The 17,896-nt window shown below is 31.9% G+C and overlaps 1 long non-coding RNA gene and 1 pseudogene across 2 annotated transcripts; both read left to right on the forward strand.

Annotated features, from left to right (window-relative positions):
- The first annotated feature begins 579 nt into the window (after window positions 1-579).
- Window positions 580-2,659, forward strand: LOC145120821 (uncharacterized). Of its 2 annotated transcripts, XR_013714379.1 has the most exons (3): window positions 580-778; window positions 911-1,227; window positions 2,339-2,659. It is a non-coding gene; the product is annotated as an uncharacterized LOC145120821 (long non-coding RNA). The 2 variants fall into 2 exon arrangements; XR_013714378.1 differs by having other exon boundaries at window positions 580-1,227.
- Window positions 2,660-8,623: 5,964 nt separating this feature from the next.
- Window positions 8,624-12,399, forward strand: LOC145122544 (sulfhydryl oxidase 2-like; annotated as a pseudogene).
- Window positions 12,400-17,896: the final 5,497 nt, after the last annotated feature.

A 17,896-nucleotide genomic window follows, 5' to 3' on the forward strand; every position in this document is an offset into this window, starting at 1 on the left:
CACTTTTACTAGACCGGATATCACATATGCTGTTCAACAAATATGCTTATATATGCATGATCCTCGTGAGCCTCATCTATCAGCCCTTAAACACATTTTACGTTACATTAAGGGTACTCCTGCTCATGGTCTTAAGATATACAGTTCTCCATCTCGCGACCTTATTGCCTATTTTGATGCTGACTGGGGGGATGTCCGGTCACTAGACGATCGACTTCAGGCTACTGTGTCTTCTTAGGACACAATCTTCTCTCATGGTCCTCAAAACGACAACATAACATTTCCCGCTCTAGTGCGGAAGCAGAATATCGCGGTGTTGCAGAAACGTGTTGGTTACGCAATTTGTTACTTGAGCTTTATTACTCTCCTCATCGAGCCACTATCGTTTATTGCGATAATGTCAGTGCATTGTATATGTCGTCCAATCCAATTCAACATCAACATACCAAATATATTGAGATTGATCTTCACACTACAAACAAAATTACATTTAGTGGCACAATTTTTCAGTGACACATATTTTTTGTGCCACTATATCATGTTTTTAGTGTCAAGGTTTTTTCTTATGCGACTAAATTCTAATTTTCATTTGGCAGTCCTGATTCCCCCACATACTAAATGCTTTCTGCCTCGCCCAAATTTTTAGAGTTTAAATCGCCTTATTTTCCTCCCTCCACGCCTCACTAAACGTTGCATTCGTCAACCAACAAACCCTAAAATTCCAAGAGTCCAAGAGGTAATGTCGAAAACCAAGCAATCAAGAGGGATTAGTCGAGATGTAAGTTTCGATTTGGTTTCGCTAGGTCATAACTAAGACCTAGTTCTTTCATGATATAATCCTAAATTCTTCAATTTCACTCACGATTATCCAACATCAACATATGTTCTGACGATGATAACACAATGACAGGGCTGGCCTAGGCGACAGCCCGTGCATCACATCCTGGAGGTGTATCAGTTTAAGCCTAGGTTTAATGGGTACATGTAAATATCTCGGCCCCAACATGTTTAATCCTTATCACCATATTTAGTTGGAGCATCAGATTGAAAGCCGCAAACAGAAATCTCGGTGTGTGCGAAGGAATGGAAGACGAAGGGGCATCACAATTTTCATCTTTTGGCAACAGGAGTACGCCGATAGTCAAGATTGCACTTATTTTCATGCCGTTCTTCAAGCCCTTAGCCAGTCAAAGATTCAAACAGTGAATATTTCATTGCAAATCAAAGGTAAATTTAACTTGCCTAATTTCAAATTTATCCTTGCCCTTCATACTTTCAGCATATATCAAAATCGACTTCTCTGATTATCTCGATTCCTACAGTCCTCATCAAAATGCTACTTTTTTACTTTATCTAACCCATCAAGACTCTGACTTTCTAAACTAATTTTGGTTTGGCTTATATAAACTAATTTTGCTTTTTGACTTTCTCTAAGCAAAAAAGGGGATGTTTAATTCGTTTTAGTTGTGTAATAACTTCTCACTCACTTAATACGTATTACTATTAGTTAAATTTTTGCTATGTATGCTAATTATTATTCATATGCTAATATGATTAGTCATTAGGGTTAATTTCAATATTTAAATGTACATTGATATTTACTTTTTATGCATCTATTAATTCAATTTGGTTTGCATTTGAAATTGGTTAGTGTCTAAATGTGAAACGGTAAATTATATTTGTATTCAATTTTTATGCACCTATTAAGTCAATTTGGTTAGCATTTGAAATTGGTCAATTTCGTATAATTGGACCTCTAAGCTCTTGATTATCTAATTAATTGAATATATTATTTATATTTTTAGAGTTGGTGAAAGAACATTTAAAGATCTAGAGAGGTTATGAATGGTTTTCTTGCAACAGGCGTAATGATGTTAACAAGTTTACTAATGCCATTATATTATCCTCTTTCAAGGTACTCATCATGTTCAAACAGTCCATGTCCATCTTATTTTTCTTTAAAAAAATTGTCATATTTTTTATATGAAATTTCTTGTGCAGCAATATCTTTAGGAGACCCATCTCTAATCTGTTATAGAACTGCTCCATGTGGTAGCAACATGTTACATAAACGGTCCTTCTGGTAGTAATTTGTTATAGAAATGGTCCCTATGGTAGCAATCTGTTACAGAAATGATCCTTTTGGTATCAATTTGTTACAGAAATGGTCCATGTGGTAGCAATATGTTTTGCCTTTCTTCACTTCATTTAGTGTTTTGCCCGTCTTCGCTTCATTTATTGTTTTGCCATTCTTCATGTCATTTTCAAAAATGGTCCCTTTAATTGTTACATGTGTATTGATTGTTTCTTTTTGTTGTTTTGTATATATTTTTTATAGGAACTCAAAAGAAGGGTAAGGGTCATACCGTAAAATCTGTGACATGTCGACATGAAAGTTGAGTAGTGATTCAAAATAAGTAGTGACATTTAATAAGTTTGGAAACCAGTTGGAGAAGAAAGAAATGAAGTAACACAATTTCTTGGGACACTTGTAACTTGTAAGGATGACTGACAATGTTGGAATACAATATGAAGACCAGAGAAAGGATCCCATGCACATAATTTAGACTTGTTGAACTTTTTTGAAGATGGTTGTGTTTTAAATATATAGAGAATATTGTTTTAGACAAGTTTGAATTGATGTAATGATATTTTGTTTTTTTTATTATCTTAATTTTCCTATTATTATTTTTATTCTATTTAAAATAAAAAAATCAAATCTATTTTATTAACATATTTGTTTTTGTATTAAAAAAGTGCTAGTAGAAACATGAAAATAATAATTATTTTTGTAGTTAAGAAAGTTTCATAAAAAGTGTCACAAAAACCTACATGTGTTTTAGTGGCATAATCGAAAAGTGCCACTAAAACCCAATTAGGCTGCAGCGGCACAATCAAAAAGTGCCACTAAAGGTCTTTAGTGGCAGCGCTTTTAGTGACACTTTTTTTATGCCGCTATTGTCAGGGAGGTTTTTAGTGGTATTTTTTTGGTTTTTAGTGGCACTTTTTCTATGCCACTAAATGTCATTTTGTTTATAGTGTCATTTTGTTCGAGACAAAATTGTCGCGAGTGTTGTTCGAGTTCTACATGTTCCATCTTCTTCTCAGTATGCTGATATTTTTACCAAAAGTCTCCCTTCTCCACTGTTCCTTGATTTTCGGTCCAGTCTGGTGTTCGAGATACTCCCGTTCGTACTGCGGGGGGCTATTAGCGGGTGTTTATATTGTATTTGTATTGTATTTTTAGTTAGTCCATTTATGTATTTAGGCCTTTATGTATTTCAGCCCATTTGTAAGGTGTATATATATCTGATATATTGAATGGATACGTTCAGGGGAATATACCAAATTTCAAACACACCCAAATGCATCTGATGCAAGATCGATTCAACAAACTCTAAGCCTGAAATTTGTGGTTTGATTAATAAAATATAAGACGAAGAGGAAGTCAATGAAGATTGAAGATAAAAGAAGGAGAGAGGTCGTGCAAGTTTAGATGGGAGAAGGCGGCGTTGGAATAGATTTTAGTTGTGGTCTTTCTGGTTTATCACGAAGGAGATGAGAGAATGGTGCAATTATGTTGTGTTGAATTGGGTCAGATTCACTGCTAATATAAGTGGGTGGTGATGCAAGCGGTGATGGTGGAAGAGGAGACGGATAGAAAAATGGGGTTCAAAGATTTCTTAACATACTTTAGGGCTTTTAGGGCAAATGATTTTTAAAATTTTTTGAATTTTTTTAATATATTTAATAGTATAAAAACGGAAAAATATAAATAATATAATAATCAATTTAAAAAAATATTATATTGGAAAAATAATTGTTTTATGATTGGTAGAGACCAAAGACAAAAAAATAAAAATAAATAAATAAATAAATAAATAAATAAAATAGAAACTACAAGTTAAAAAAGTATACTAACGGACCAAACACACAAATTATCCCAAACTAGAAAGAACATTCATGTAATTTACTCATAAATAAAATTTTTAATTAGTAATATAAATCATAATCAGTAAGTAGTGTACCTACTTGATCCCAAACATTGGAAACGAAATTGATATAGATCGAGGCCAACAATTGCAATGTGTTAAGACATAAATGTCAGTAGTGAATCTAATCTGAGAACATATACAAGTATGTAATCAAGTATAAAATCTGGAATATTAAAAATATTAGAAAAACGGGATATAGATATACTTGGATCAGTGAGAGTTGTGAAACGCTTTCAGATTAAAGCATTTCGAGGGTACAGTCAAAATCTCTAATCGGATGAAACTCACTGTTTTTTCTAGAATGGAGAATGAAGAAGATGTTATGAAATATGTACCCAAAATGAATCCGAAATTGATCATATAACAGAAACTAACTTCCTATCTTAAAACTGACATATGGTAGTTACAGGAAAACAACTTCCTGTCCAAAAACGGTCATATTACCTGTCACAAACTAACATACAACCGGGTCTATAAATGGATCACAAAATCGACCCCAGCCATGGGCTCTGGCCCTTGGACCCCGCCAAGGGCTGCTGCCCCTTGGACCCCGCTCCCAGGGGCGCTGCCCCCAGACCCCCGTCAGTTTAGGGACTTCGCCCCTAAAAAGCAGTATACTTTCAACTATGACAAAATTAAACAAATGTGCACTCCGCACCATACTAATTTGTTCGATAATTGTCAAAGTGACATTGATCAACAAATTAATCTCATTACACTTAAATAATATTAGTGATATAAAATCACCAACAAAGAATTGCACTAGGCTCCAATCTTTTAGAGAGAAAAAATAATGAAGAACAAGAAATGTAGTGTTTATGTATATGTTTTGGGCAGCAAAATTTGTTATATGCAGATGTATTTATAGGCTTTTAAGTGACAGTTAATTGTCACAACCGAATGCTCAACTGCTTATAGATATATGTATATTGACATATATTATGACTATCCTAGCAACACAAATAAATGTAAATTCCTTATCAATTACATTACCCATTTTTTTTTAAAAATAAACAGGACAAGTTCCTATAAGACAATGTTTGTTTTTCTTGTCTTCTGACGTGGGACAAAGTCCTACAACATACAACAAATTCTAAAATTCGAAGTTATACGATGATCCAAGTTCGCTTTGATTGCGAACTATGTCTCTCAACTTGCAAGCTACTTACCGACTATCATTTTTTGAAGTAACAAAATTAGATAGTTTTGCTCTTGATATACAAATCCTATGGTTTTACTACTCTTGCTAGCAAGGATATATGTACATGAAGAAAATAGAATATTATGTAGCACAAATCAAAAAACAGTCTGAACATATGTCATAGTTAATCATATTAATTTCATTTAACATGGATTTAAAAAAAGCATAAACGTAAAACACATACAATCATACACGATCATATATACATATTTATACACTAATTAAAACACACATAGGTAACATGGCTCAGTGAGTGAGTTGGACGAACTCAGCCAACATTATTCTATCACAAGGATGTGTACATATATATCTTATCCATGTTTTCAATGCATATACCACACAGAGGTTGATTTTACAACTATTTACCAGACCCAGGACGCTTGGCAAACCCATAAAAGTGGTGAGAATCTATTCCTTTTCCGAAGTCATCATCAAACCCGTCGGCATGTATAGGATGTTTGTCCATGGTATGTTTATTTTCGATAGCAACATCTTTGGTTGTGTGGCTACTCATTTTCCGAGGGAGATCTGAACCAGATTCAATGGTTCCTGTGATCAACATTAGGCCAAGAAAGAGTACAAACCAGTTAATCTTAATTTCCATTTCTTGATATCTTCCACAAATTCCTGAAAAAAATACAATTAACATTATGAAAGAATAGGTTTCATATGTTTTCTTCATTTAATACTTTTTATTGTTGATCCTATTTGTAACAGTACTTAATTTTTAACCAAATCTATATCCGAAAAATAGATGTTAACGTTGCTAAAAACAAGCCTATATTTCGAACTCATGGTCAAGATCCATATACATGGGATTATCTCGAAAACATAAAAATATACTGAACCCGTAATTATAAAAAACCATAAAATTTAATGATCTTTCATACGTATAATTTATTTCTTGCGTCGATATACAGATAAGATCAATACTCTATACATAACTATTATTAGATATGTAAACATTAAAGTAAATTCTCATTATTTACCCGCACCGAAAATTAAACCTACATCACTTTTCTGTACTATGTGAAATACAACATTTTTGTTTAATAGTCATCAAGAAATTTGCCAAAATACACAAGAATATTCCAAAGAGAACGTAGAAAAAAGATCACCTCTTTGATAATATGAAATTTTACCGATATTTTCTACCAACAACGGTTGTTATTTCTATAAATCCGCACATAATTTAAAAAGAATAGTCAAATGGCATGAATCAACATGATTTCCCTCTCAGCTGTGAAAGATGATAATATTGACGGATATACAAGATGAAAAACTTCCATAATCAAAATTATCTAAAGTTTTTACTCTTTTAATTTAATACACCAGCATGTTTATCTCTTACAGTTTATATGAACACAAGATATACATACAATTTTATAATTGATGTAATATGTGTTTTCTACCAAACTGCATGCCCTTGATTTATGCATATAGAAATGTATAATATGCAATGCAGTAAGTATCAATAAAAGGGTAAGAATCGCATACCAGAAACTATTTGTTTATTGAAGAAAGTGTGTTATTGACAAATGGCTTCCGTTTGTGTTATATAGGGGATTTTTTTATTCATTTTGACATTTTTTATCTGCATTAAAATTAATAAAATATTTATTAAACCTAGTGGCTTGCACTCACGAGATGCATTCAAATTCTAGATAGGATGAAAAGTTTCAAAATTAATAGGGTAATATTTAGATATTATTAAATGGAAACGAAATACAGTAAATTTTCGTAGGCTTATATTTCCGCGGTACTATGCAATACTGAAAATGTATATAATTATTCGTTATAAAGAAAAAAAATTATACTGATATAAAAAGATGGATTTTTGAGAGAAATTAATATTATTTTGATCAGACCGAAAAATTCCAAGGAGAACGTAAAAAAATGATCACCTCTTTTAATAGTATGAAACTTTACCGATATTTTCTACCAACAAGGTTGTTATTTCTATGATTTCGCACATTATTTAAAAAGAATAGTCAAATTGGCATGGATCAACATGCTTCCCTCTCAGCCATGAAAACCGATAATATCTTCTCTTCTAATAAAACAGTACATTAGATGACACGTGGCACCTCCTTAGTCCCTCCGTCTTTGCTTTTCCCGCTCATTTCATCTATGTGAAATTCCTACTTTGCCCTTATGCAGTCATTCCGTTCAAAATAATATCAGCAAATCATATAATCTTTAACCGGTCATCAAGCATAATCCCATTAAATCAGGAAGATCACACCATATCTGTTGATCTAAACCCTAATCCTCATAAACTTCTCTGGATTTAGGCTTTACAATATTGAATCGACCACCACAAAGCTCCACCACCTCCACCTTTTCATCTGGTTTATCTCTCTTCTCTTTCTTCTCTTTTTCTTTGCATCCTTATTCTTCGACAATAAATGAATGTACAAGTAAGCTTCAATTTTGGTTTCTTGTTTTCTTCTCTCTCTCTCTCTCTCTCTCTCTCGCGTCTATCTTCCAGGTATGTTTTGATGTGAAGGGTTATCTTGGACTGCTGTGAGCTGATTCCACGCCTTTTTTGTTTCCGCAATCGACAGGTTCCGCTACTTCTTCTATTCGTTTTTCAGGTTAGGGCTCGCCTCCCCCATGTCGTTGTTTGAAGCAACCAGAACTCCCAAAAGAAACAATAGGAGAATACCTTCCTGTTCATCCATAACATGGCGTTTGAGTTACTTCATTATCATCCCTTCCCCTGTATATTTCTACACTCCAAATCTTCACTGGTAATCCAAATACTCTTGAGACTTTAACACGCTTCCAATTTATTGATTTCTATTTGATTTTTTGTTTTTAGTTCTTAAACATTGTAATGTTTAAATCAGAACGCTCTCATATTCTTTTGTTTTCTGCTTCGGTTGAATCACCTCAGTCCTTTTTTTTTTCATGATCTAAGGTTTCAATTTATTCATCTCTCTCTAAGTTGGATCAAACCGTAAACCCTAGAAATTACTTTCTCCGTTTAGCCACCCAATGTTCTTCATCTTTCTTCTTCCTGATTACCAACCCTAACCCTCTGCTGCGTTTTCTTACAGGCCTTCAAGTTTAATCGAATCCTCAAATGTATACCATCGCACGTGGATGTACGTTTTATCACTTACATTCTTTTTATTTTTTGACCCTATTTTTTGAGGAATTTTTTGCTGTCAGTTTTTTGATTTCCTTTACGTGAAGTTATGCTCTACTATGTGTCTTTTTTTTTCACAATTTTCGTATTTCGAAACATAAATATAAAAATTCAGAACCTCTGTTATTCCAAATGGATACCGTTACAAATTTATGGGACACTTGTTTCATCCAGTGATTTTTTTCTAAATAAAATCTGGAATTCATCATATCAATCTGGAGTAAAGTAGAGTGTTTTGACCTAAAATCCACAAATTACCTCGATTTGGAAAGGATGGAGCAATTAGGTCCTACCAGGATGTTGTTGCTGGAAAAGAAATTAAGAACAGAGATGAACAGTCATGCCATAGAAAAAAATTGAAGGATGTCTAAACCTTAAAAGGAAATATCTAAAGTTTCATGACTATAAAGATTTTATTTTTTTAGGTACAAAAGGATTCACTTCTTCTCCTCCATACCCATAGTACACTTGGTCTATTTATACCTAGAAATTTCTTGAATTTATACCTTTCATGAAAACAATTTGTCCCCTGGAGTCAATCTATATCTTCCACAGAGGTGTTTTGAAAAAATGTTATCCATTTATAGCCCTAATTTGTTTCTGTTATTACTCTTTGCAGGTGTCCAGCTTGCAGAAATTATAAAGTACTTATATGTTTCTGTTATCCACTGGTAATCCAAATACTCTTGAGACTTTAACACGCTTCCAATTTATTGATTTCTATTTGATTTTTTGTTTTTAGTTCTTAAACATTGTAATGTTTAAATCAGAACGCTCTCATATTCTTTTGTTTTCTGCTTCGGTTGAATCACCTCAGTCCTTTTTTTTTTCATGATCTAAGGTTTCAATTTATTCATCTGTCTCTAAGTTGGATCAAACCGTAAACCCTAGAAATTACTTTCTCCGTTTAGCCACCCAATGTTCTTCATCTTTCTTCTTCCTGATTACCAACCCTAACCCTCTGCTGCATTTTCTTACAGGCCTTCAAGTTTAATCGAATCCTCAAATGTATACCATCGCACGTGGATGTACGTTTTATCACTTACATTCTTTTTATTTTTTGACCCTATTTTTTGAGGAATTTTTTGCTGTCAGTTTTTTGATTTCCTTTACGTGAAGTTATGCTCTACTCTGTTTCTTTTTTTTTTTCACAATTTCCGTATTTGGAAACATAAATATAAAAATTCAGAACCTCTGTTATTCCAAATGGATACTGTTACAAATTTATGGGACAATTGTTTCATCCAGTGATTTTTTTCTAAATAAAATCTGGAATTCATCATATCAATCTGGAGTAAAGTAGAGTGTTTTGACCTAAAATCCACAAATTACCTCGATTTGGAAAGGATGGAGCAATCAGGTCCTACCAGGATGTTGTTGCTGGAAAAGAAATTAAGAACAGAGATGAACAGTCATGCCATAGAAAAAAATTGAAGGATGTCTAAACCTTAAAAGGAAATATCTAAAGTTTCATGACTATAAAGATTCTATTTTTTTAGGTACAAAAGGATTCACTTCTTCTCCTCCATACCCATAGTACACTTGGTCTATTTATACCTAGAAATTTCTTGAATTTATACCTTTCATGAAAACAATTTGTCCCCTGGAGTCAATTTATATCTTCCACAGAGGTGTTTTGAAAAAATGTTATCCATTTATAGCCCTAATTTGTTTCTGTTATTACTCTTTGCAGGTGTCCAGCTTGCAGAAATTATAAAGTACTTATATGTTTCTGTTATCCACTGGTAATCCAAATACTCTTGAGACTTTAACACGCTTCCAATTTATTGATTTCTATTTGATTTTTTGTTTTTAGTTCTTAAACATTGTAATGTTTAAATCAGAACGCTCTCATATTCTTTTGTTTTCTGCTTCGGTTGAATCACCTCAGTCCTTTTTTTTTCATGATCTAAGGTTTCAATTTATTCATCTCTCTCTAAGTTGGATCAAACCGTAAACCCTAGAAATTACTTTCTCCGTTTAGCCACCCAATGTTCTTCATCTTTCTTCTTCCTGATTACCAACCCTAACCCTCTGCTGCGTTTTCTTACAGGCCTTCAAGTTTAATCGAATCCTCAAATGTATACCATCGCACGTGGATGTACGTTTTATCACTTACATTCTTTTTATTTTTTGACCCTATTTTTTGAGGAATTTTTTGCTGTCAGTTTTTTGATTTCCTTTACGTGAAGTTATGCTCTACTGTGTTTCTTTTTTTTTTTTCACAATTTCCGTATTTGGAAACATAAATATAAAAATTCAGAACGTCTGTTATTCCAAATGGATACCGTTACAAATTTATGGGACAATTGTTTCATCCAGTGATTTTTTTCTAAATAAAATCTGGAATTCATCATATCAATCTGGAGTAAAGTAGAGTGTTTTGACCTAAAATCCACAAATTACCTCGATTTGGAAAGGATGGAGCAATCAGGTCCTACCAGGATGTTGTTGCTGGAAAAGAAATTAAGAACAAAGATGAACAGTCATGCCATAGAAAAAAATTGAAGGATGTCTAAACCTTAAAAGGAAATATCTAAAGTTTCATGACTATAAAGATTCTATTTTTTTTAGGTACAAAAGGATTCACTTCTTCTCCTCCATACCCATAGTACACTTGGTCTATTTATACCTAAAAATTTCTTGAATTTATACCTTTCATGAAAACAATTTGTCCCCTGGAGTCAATCTATATCTTCCACAGAGGTGTTTTGAAAAAATGTTATCCATTTATAGCCCTAATTTGTTTCTGTTATTACTCTTTGCAGGTGTCCAGCTTGCAGAAATTATAAAGTACTTATATGTTTTCTTCACAATCTATGCGATAAATTCTCTATTAGTCACTACCCTTCACTATTCTGGGGCCCACCTTCTAAATTTGTGGGTGGTAGCTGGAATGGGAAATATGAAAAAAGTAAAATTGTTTCTATTGAAGATGGAAGAACTTCTAATCGTTTACTCAAATGGATTAATACACAATTAGAAAGGTATACAAGCGTTAAGAAGCTATATTGTTTTGTGTATACAATGTTAATGAGTTTTTAATTTTAAGTACATGTTTTACTTTTTTACGTAATTCATATAAATTGGAAGATGAAAAGTATGAAAATGATGAGCTTCTTCAATCAAACTTCTCAGACCCTGGACAGGTTTGAATCAATTCTTCATTTTTCTATAAAAATAAGATTTTTATTTTTTATTATATTTGTAATATTAAAGCTTAGAATTACTTATTTTTTTTTATAGATTGCACGTGCTGTTTATGATGTTGAAGAGGCTACCTCTCTTGCTTTTGACATTATTCTTGAAAACAAGATGATTAAACCAGATACTCGAGCTACTCTTATAAAATTCATGCAATTAATGACAGCTCATCACCTTTCAAAGAGGTTCATATTTTAAATAACCCACTTTTCTTTGTTTCATTTTTTTTCTATTTACTTAGTTTATAATTTTAAACATTATAGGTGTCGAAGAGGAAGTGCTGATATACTTGTGAATTTTGACGATTTATACCCTTCAAATATTTTGTCACCATTTGAAAAAAACAACACTCAACATGGTGGTCTTACTAAATTTGAGATATGTGGAAAAGAATTTCCACGTGGATATTGGGTAAATTTTATATTTTCTTTTTTCAATTTTTTATAAAAGAGATAACAAAATTAATACTTTTGAAAATCCTGATTTTGGCTATTATATGTACAGATGTTTTGTCGTGGTAGCAAAAATGGTACAAGGGGATTCAGGTATATAATATATTATTATCAATCTTATAATTTTATATTTTGTAAAAACCTATTTTTTTATTTAATTGCAGCTGTGGTTTATGAGTTTTGCTACATTCACTATCCGTGAGAGTTGAAAATGAAGAAAGTCAAATGGCATTTATGTCAATTTGCGATTTTATACATAAGTTTTTTGCTTGTGAAGAGTGTAGTCAACACTTCTACAATATATGCTCAAGGTAAGAAAGTCAAAAGTTTGTTACATTGACTTTTAATGTTTTTTAATAAAACAGTACATTAGATGATCAATCGAATGGGTAAAATTGATATTTCGATTATACACCACCTTGTTTTAGATCGGTCTCTGACAGGAATATAAAGCAGGTACCATTTTAATTTCACTTCATCTTATCCATCATTTTCACTATCTCATTTCTTCCCTTTCTCTCTGGATTTTCTAGGCAATATTATTTTCTTTAATATTCAACATTATTGTAGATTGAGTTTTAGTAAGTTATGAAAGTTTCAACGATTTCATTGCTTGAAACTTGTGAATTCTCTATTTGTTGTTAGAATTTGTCATTTTCAGGCATCTTCCATAATCAATGTATATCTTTTTCACAATTTCATTTGTTCTCCGTTGACTTCCGTTTCACAAATACCATAGTTTCAACTTAGTTCTTTCATTGGTATGTATTATTTTAATCAAAATGTGGTTTTTGTTAATTTTATGTTAATTTTGTTTTTATGTATGTAATGTTACTTAAATGGTCCGAGTTTCAAATAGTTAATCATAATAACTTCGAAGTGAACATTGAAATGTTGCTATTATAATATGATTTGACACAAAACTAGATATGATGCCTTTTCCAGATTATGTTATCCGGGAGTCACCTACAGATTACTAGGGAGGGATATGAACAGTGACCTTCTACTGTTGTATCCGCTAATCATAAGTTAAACTTTCTTATTATTTTTTTCTAAGAGATGTTTTGAATGAGTACTTTTTTATTTATTTATTTACGAAGACAATGTTTCTTTTGGTTTTGCAGATGGTTATATTATATGTGCTGATTTGAAAACACAAAAAAGTATTAAAAGCACAAGTGGGTTTGGAACTTAAATGTAACTATATCATTACCTTTGAATATTTTTTAATTAATAATGGACGATACTGGCAATATTGGTAATAATCAAGTTGGTTTTTTTAATTGTAGTCGAATAGTAAGTACTTAGCATGCTGTTAGTTTTGTATATACTACGGGCCATTATTTATATAAAATATTATAATTATAATACTATCGATTTCTGAACTTATATAAGAGAAACCCTTGTATATTTATTATATATTCGGTAAGAAAGGCAATAAAAACACTTACAATAATCTAGAGATATAGTCATTTAATATATTGATTACTTATAAATTATGAGCAAAAGTTGCTGATCTTTAATTTACCAATAATCGACAAGTATATGGTGCCTTTTTATAAAGGAAATTCTTCTTTTTGTAAAATCAATATTAAAAAGAAATAAATGGAAGAGGTATCTTATAATGAAAGAAAAAAGATGGAGACAGTGGAGTTAAAAATTTATTGGGATGATAAGTTACAATAGGAAAAATGACGTTTTAGCCAACAAACTTTTTTTTCTTCCCACGCGCTCCCGTGTGGTCGATTTTACAACCCGTATATGTTCAATAAGAATCATACACCAAAAGTAAGAGTTTAATAAGAATAAAGCCTTTTGTCTTTTGAGTGATATTTTGTTGTATTATACAAACTCATGACTTTTATAAAATAGGTGTATTTACATGTGTAATTAAATACTTACAAATTACAAAGTTATTAAAAATACAACATTACTAGTTTTTCTAAATTAATAATATATTACTTTATTATATAATTAATTTTTTAATTCTATTTACAATTATCACCCGTAGGTTCCACGGGTTTTAACCTAGTTGACGGATATAAAAGATGAAAAACTTCCTAGTAAAAAATATCTAAAGTTTTTACTCTTTTAATTTAATACACCGATATGTTTATCTCATGAACACAAGATATATATACAATTTTACAATAGAATAATTTCATATATATCTTGTTAAACATCAAAATATCATATTTATCCAACCTAAAATCTAAATAACATATTTATCTTTTATAAATTTCAAAATATCATATAAATTTGGAGCAAATTGAAAATTTTAAAATTTTAAAATCCTATATATAAATTTATGTACATGTAGACATCAATATTAATTAATTTACATCAATAGTATAAACAGACAATATAAATCTAAAATATAAACAAAAATATTTTATTTAAAAGTGGTAATTTTTTATTACATAATAACTAAAAATAAAATCTAATAATTATTTTCCATAAGAAATTATTCACCAATAAAAACTATTTGTCGTTGCCGCTTTGTGCGGGTAGACATTTAGTGTGTGTGTGTCTCTCTCTCTTTCTCTCTCTCTCTCTCTCTATATATATATATATATATATATATATATATATATATATATATATATATATATATATATATATATAGGGTTAGGTTTATGTGAGACCATTATATTTCGTGAGACGGAAAGACGCAATCATAGTTACTCATTTTGTAGATAAAAAAACATTTTTAAAATGCAAAATAAGTGAAAATTTTTGAATTTTTTTTTAAAATATTATTTTTCGTCAAAATTTTTATCGAAAAAAAATAATTAATAAAAATAAATAAATAAAATAAAAAAATTACCGTTTTTTTGAAATAACTGTAAAATATTCTAATAGAATATTAGAATATTGTAGTAGAATATTAGATATTTTACATATCTGACAAAACTACTAGAATACTAGAATATATTCTAACATTTTAAAAATCACATTCGGATTTTTCTTTTTCTTTTGCAATTTAAAATTATTTTTAGATTGTGTCTCACGGTCTCATAAAATTAATATGGTCTCAAATGAACCTAAACCTTATATATATCCATATTCTAATAAATGAATAGTTTTAATCTTCTTTTCCCAAGTGTCACTCTAATATTACTTCTCATTAATATTATTTAATGTGTCATGTAGATATATTAGGGAACTAATTTTAAAATTCAAATTTACATTTTCTAATTATATGTTAAATTTGAAGTTATAATAATTTTAAAAATTTGATATATCTCTTAATTAATAATTTATTTAAAATAACTTATTTAAAATAACTGATTAATAATTATAAATTTTTATTATAAAAATTTAATTAATTTTATAACCGTGGTTTTCACGGGTTATAAACTAGTATATATATATATATATATATATATATATATATATATATATATATATATATATATATAGTTACAATCCAAAGCTAATCTTTTAATTCTATTTACTTGTTTAATATTAAAACGAAACATCTCAATAAATACTAAAAAGTGTAATTATTTATCGAGTATTAGAAAGTATGAGTAAATCACAGAAATTTCCTAAACCTACTGGTTGCACTCACGAGATGCATTGAAACCCTAGAAAGGATGAAAAGTTTCAAAATGGGGTAATATTTAGATATTATTCTGTGGAAAACGAAATACATCAAGTTTTCATAGACTTATATTTCCGCATTATGAAACACTGAAAATGTATATAATTATAACATTTTTTTTTCTCAAAACGGCAAATATTATTAAAACACCTTGATTAGCAAGTAACTAAATCATGGAAAAGAGAAAACAAAGGTCTAAAACAGGAAAGGGGAAAACAAGCAAACAAGCAAATTACAAGAGGTGTGTAAAAGGTGAGTAGCACCACTCCACCCAACTACCACAACCCGCAGAGCTCCTATACTTACACCAATTATAGGATGTGGAAATAATAGTATCCGCCACTTTGGTAGGGGCAGTATAAGAATTTTTGAACACCCTATCATTCCTGGCTAGCCAAATAGACCAAATGGTACAGTAGAGAATCATGCTTCCAATCACTCTTCTTTTACACCTGTTTCCACCAGTAGCCACCGAATCGAGAACGTCCAACATATTGCTAAATCTCCTAGTCTGAAATCTGCACCATTTGAAGATCCAGTTGTGAACCTCCTGAGCATATTCACATTGAAGAAAGAGATGATTTGCCGTTTCCGAATCATTGCTACAGAACGTGCAGTGGTGATATCGAGTTTGAACTCCCCTCTTTGCTAAGGAATCCGCCACTGGAATACACCCGAGCATGGCTCTCCAAACGAAGCACCGAACCTTGAGAGGTATAAGCTTTAACCAACAGATAGTAGGGCCTGTATAGGATGTCAATTTTGAGTCTATAATATGCCTCATGTTGTCCACCTTGTATACATCATCTGGAGTCAGGGATAATCTAAAACCGTAAGGTTGGGAGGTCCCCATCAGTTCCATGTCACCTATGTCACGGTATAGGCCCAGTAATTCATGTAGTTCAACACGCGAGGATGGTTCTTGCCTCCAATCCTAAGTGAAACCAGCACCTGTCAAGCGAGTAACTAAGATGCAACATTTAACTTTTTCAAGTTTATATAAATGTGGATATTTGACTTGGAATGGGATTTTTCTACACCACGAATCCTTCCAAAACAAAATTTTCACATTTTCTCCTGGTATGAGGTTGAAATACTCGAGGCAATCTATGTGGAGAGGCTCAAGGGCATTAATGGCTTTATGAATATTATTCCAAACACCAGATGAATTTTTCCTAGCAATATAGGTAGCTAGCTTTTTGCTAAGGTTATGAATGCTCACGATGACATGCTTCCATAGACTATTGTCGTCGTTCATTAATCTCCACCACCATTTAATCAACAAGGCTAAATTTTGTGCTTTTAATGTGGAGATGCCAAGGCCACCAACAGCAATAGGGGAGATAATGTTTGACCAATCAATCCAATGTATTTTTCGATTCAGCTCCCCCCCCCCACAGGAAGTTGCGTCTTATTTTCTCCAATTTATCGATTATACCATGTGGTGCCTTGAATAATGACAAGTAATATGATAGAAGGCTATCCAGAACTGATTTAATGATGGGATATACGGCCGTCGAAGGATAGTGTTTTGGCTTTCCAGTCAGATAATCTGGATTTGAATTTGTCCAAGATGGGCTGCCAATGTTTAACTAAACCCATGTTTGCCCCTACGGGTATCCTTAAATAAGTGAAGGGGAAGGAGCCCGTTACACACCCCAATAAGCTAGCCATTGATTGAATTTCATAAGTCTAGGTTCCAACACCAAAGAGGCGGGATTTTAAGAAATTTACCTTAAGGCCAGAGGATATGTGGAAGCATTTCAAGATTGCGGAGAGATTCTTTATACTAGACCGATTCCAATCGCCCACAAAAATTACATCATCTACATAGAATAGATGGGAGAGAGCCGGACCATTTATAGGTAGCTTTAAACCAGCTATCAAACCTATCTCTCTAGCCTTCTTGATGGCTTGGTTCAATCCTTCCATCACTATTATAAATAAAAAGGGGGAAAGTGGATCGCCTTGGTGAACACCTTTCATTATGGCGAATTCGTTTGTGGGTGACCCGTTTACTAGAACCGAAGTGCGGGAAGAGGAGAGACATTCCCTGATCCACCATCTCCATTTGCCTCCAAATTTTATTTGTTCCATGATTGAATCAAGGTAGTACCAGTTAACAGAATCAAATGACTTTTCGAAATCGATCTTGAGCATAAAGATCTTCTTGTTGCTCCTTTTTTCCCAGGAAAACACCTCGTTCAATATTAGAAGGCCATCGAGTATATTCCTGCCTTCAATGTAGGCCAATTGAACCTCGTCCACAACTGAGCCTACCAC

This window comes from Lactuca virosa, chromosome 6 (genome assembly GCF_052849685.1).
Source record: "Lactuca virosa cultivar CGN04683 chromosome 6, Lactuca_virosa_CGN04683_v6, whole genome shotgun sequence".
NCBI classification, from domain to species: domain Eukaryota; kingdom Viridiplantae; phylum Streptophyta; class Magnoliopsida; order Asterales; family Asteraceae; genus Lactuca; species Lactuca virosa.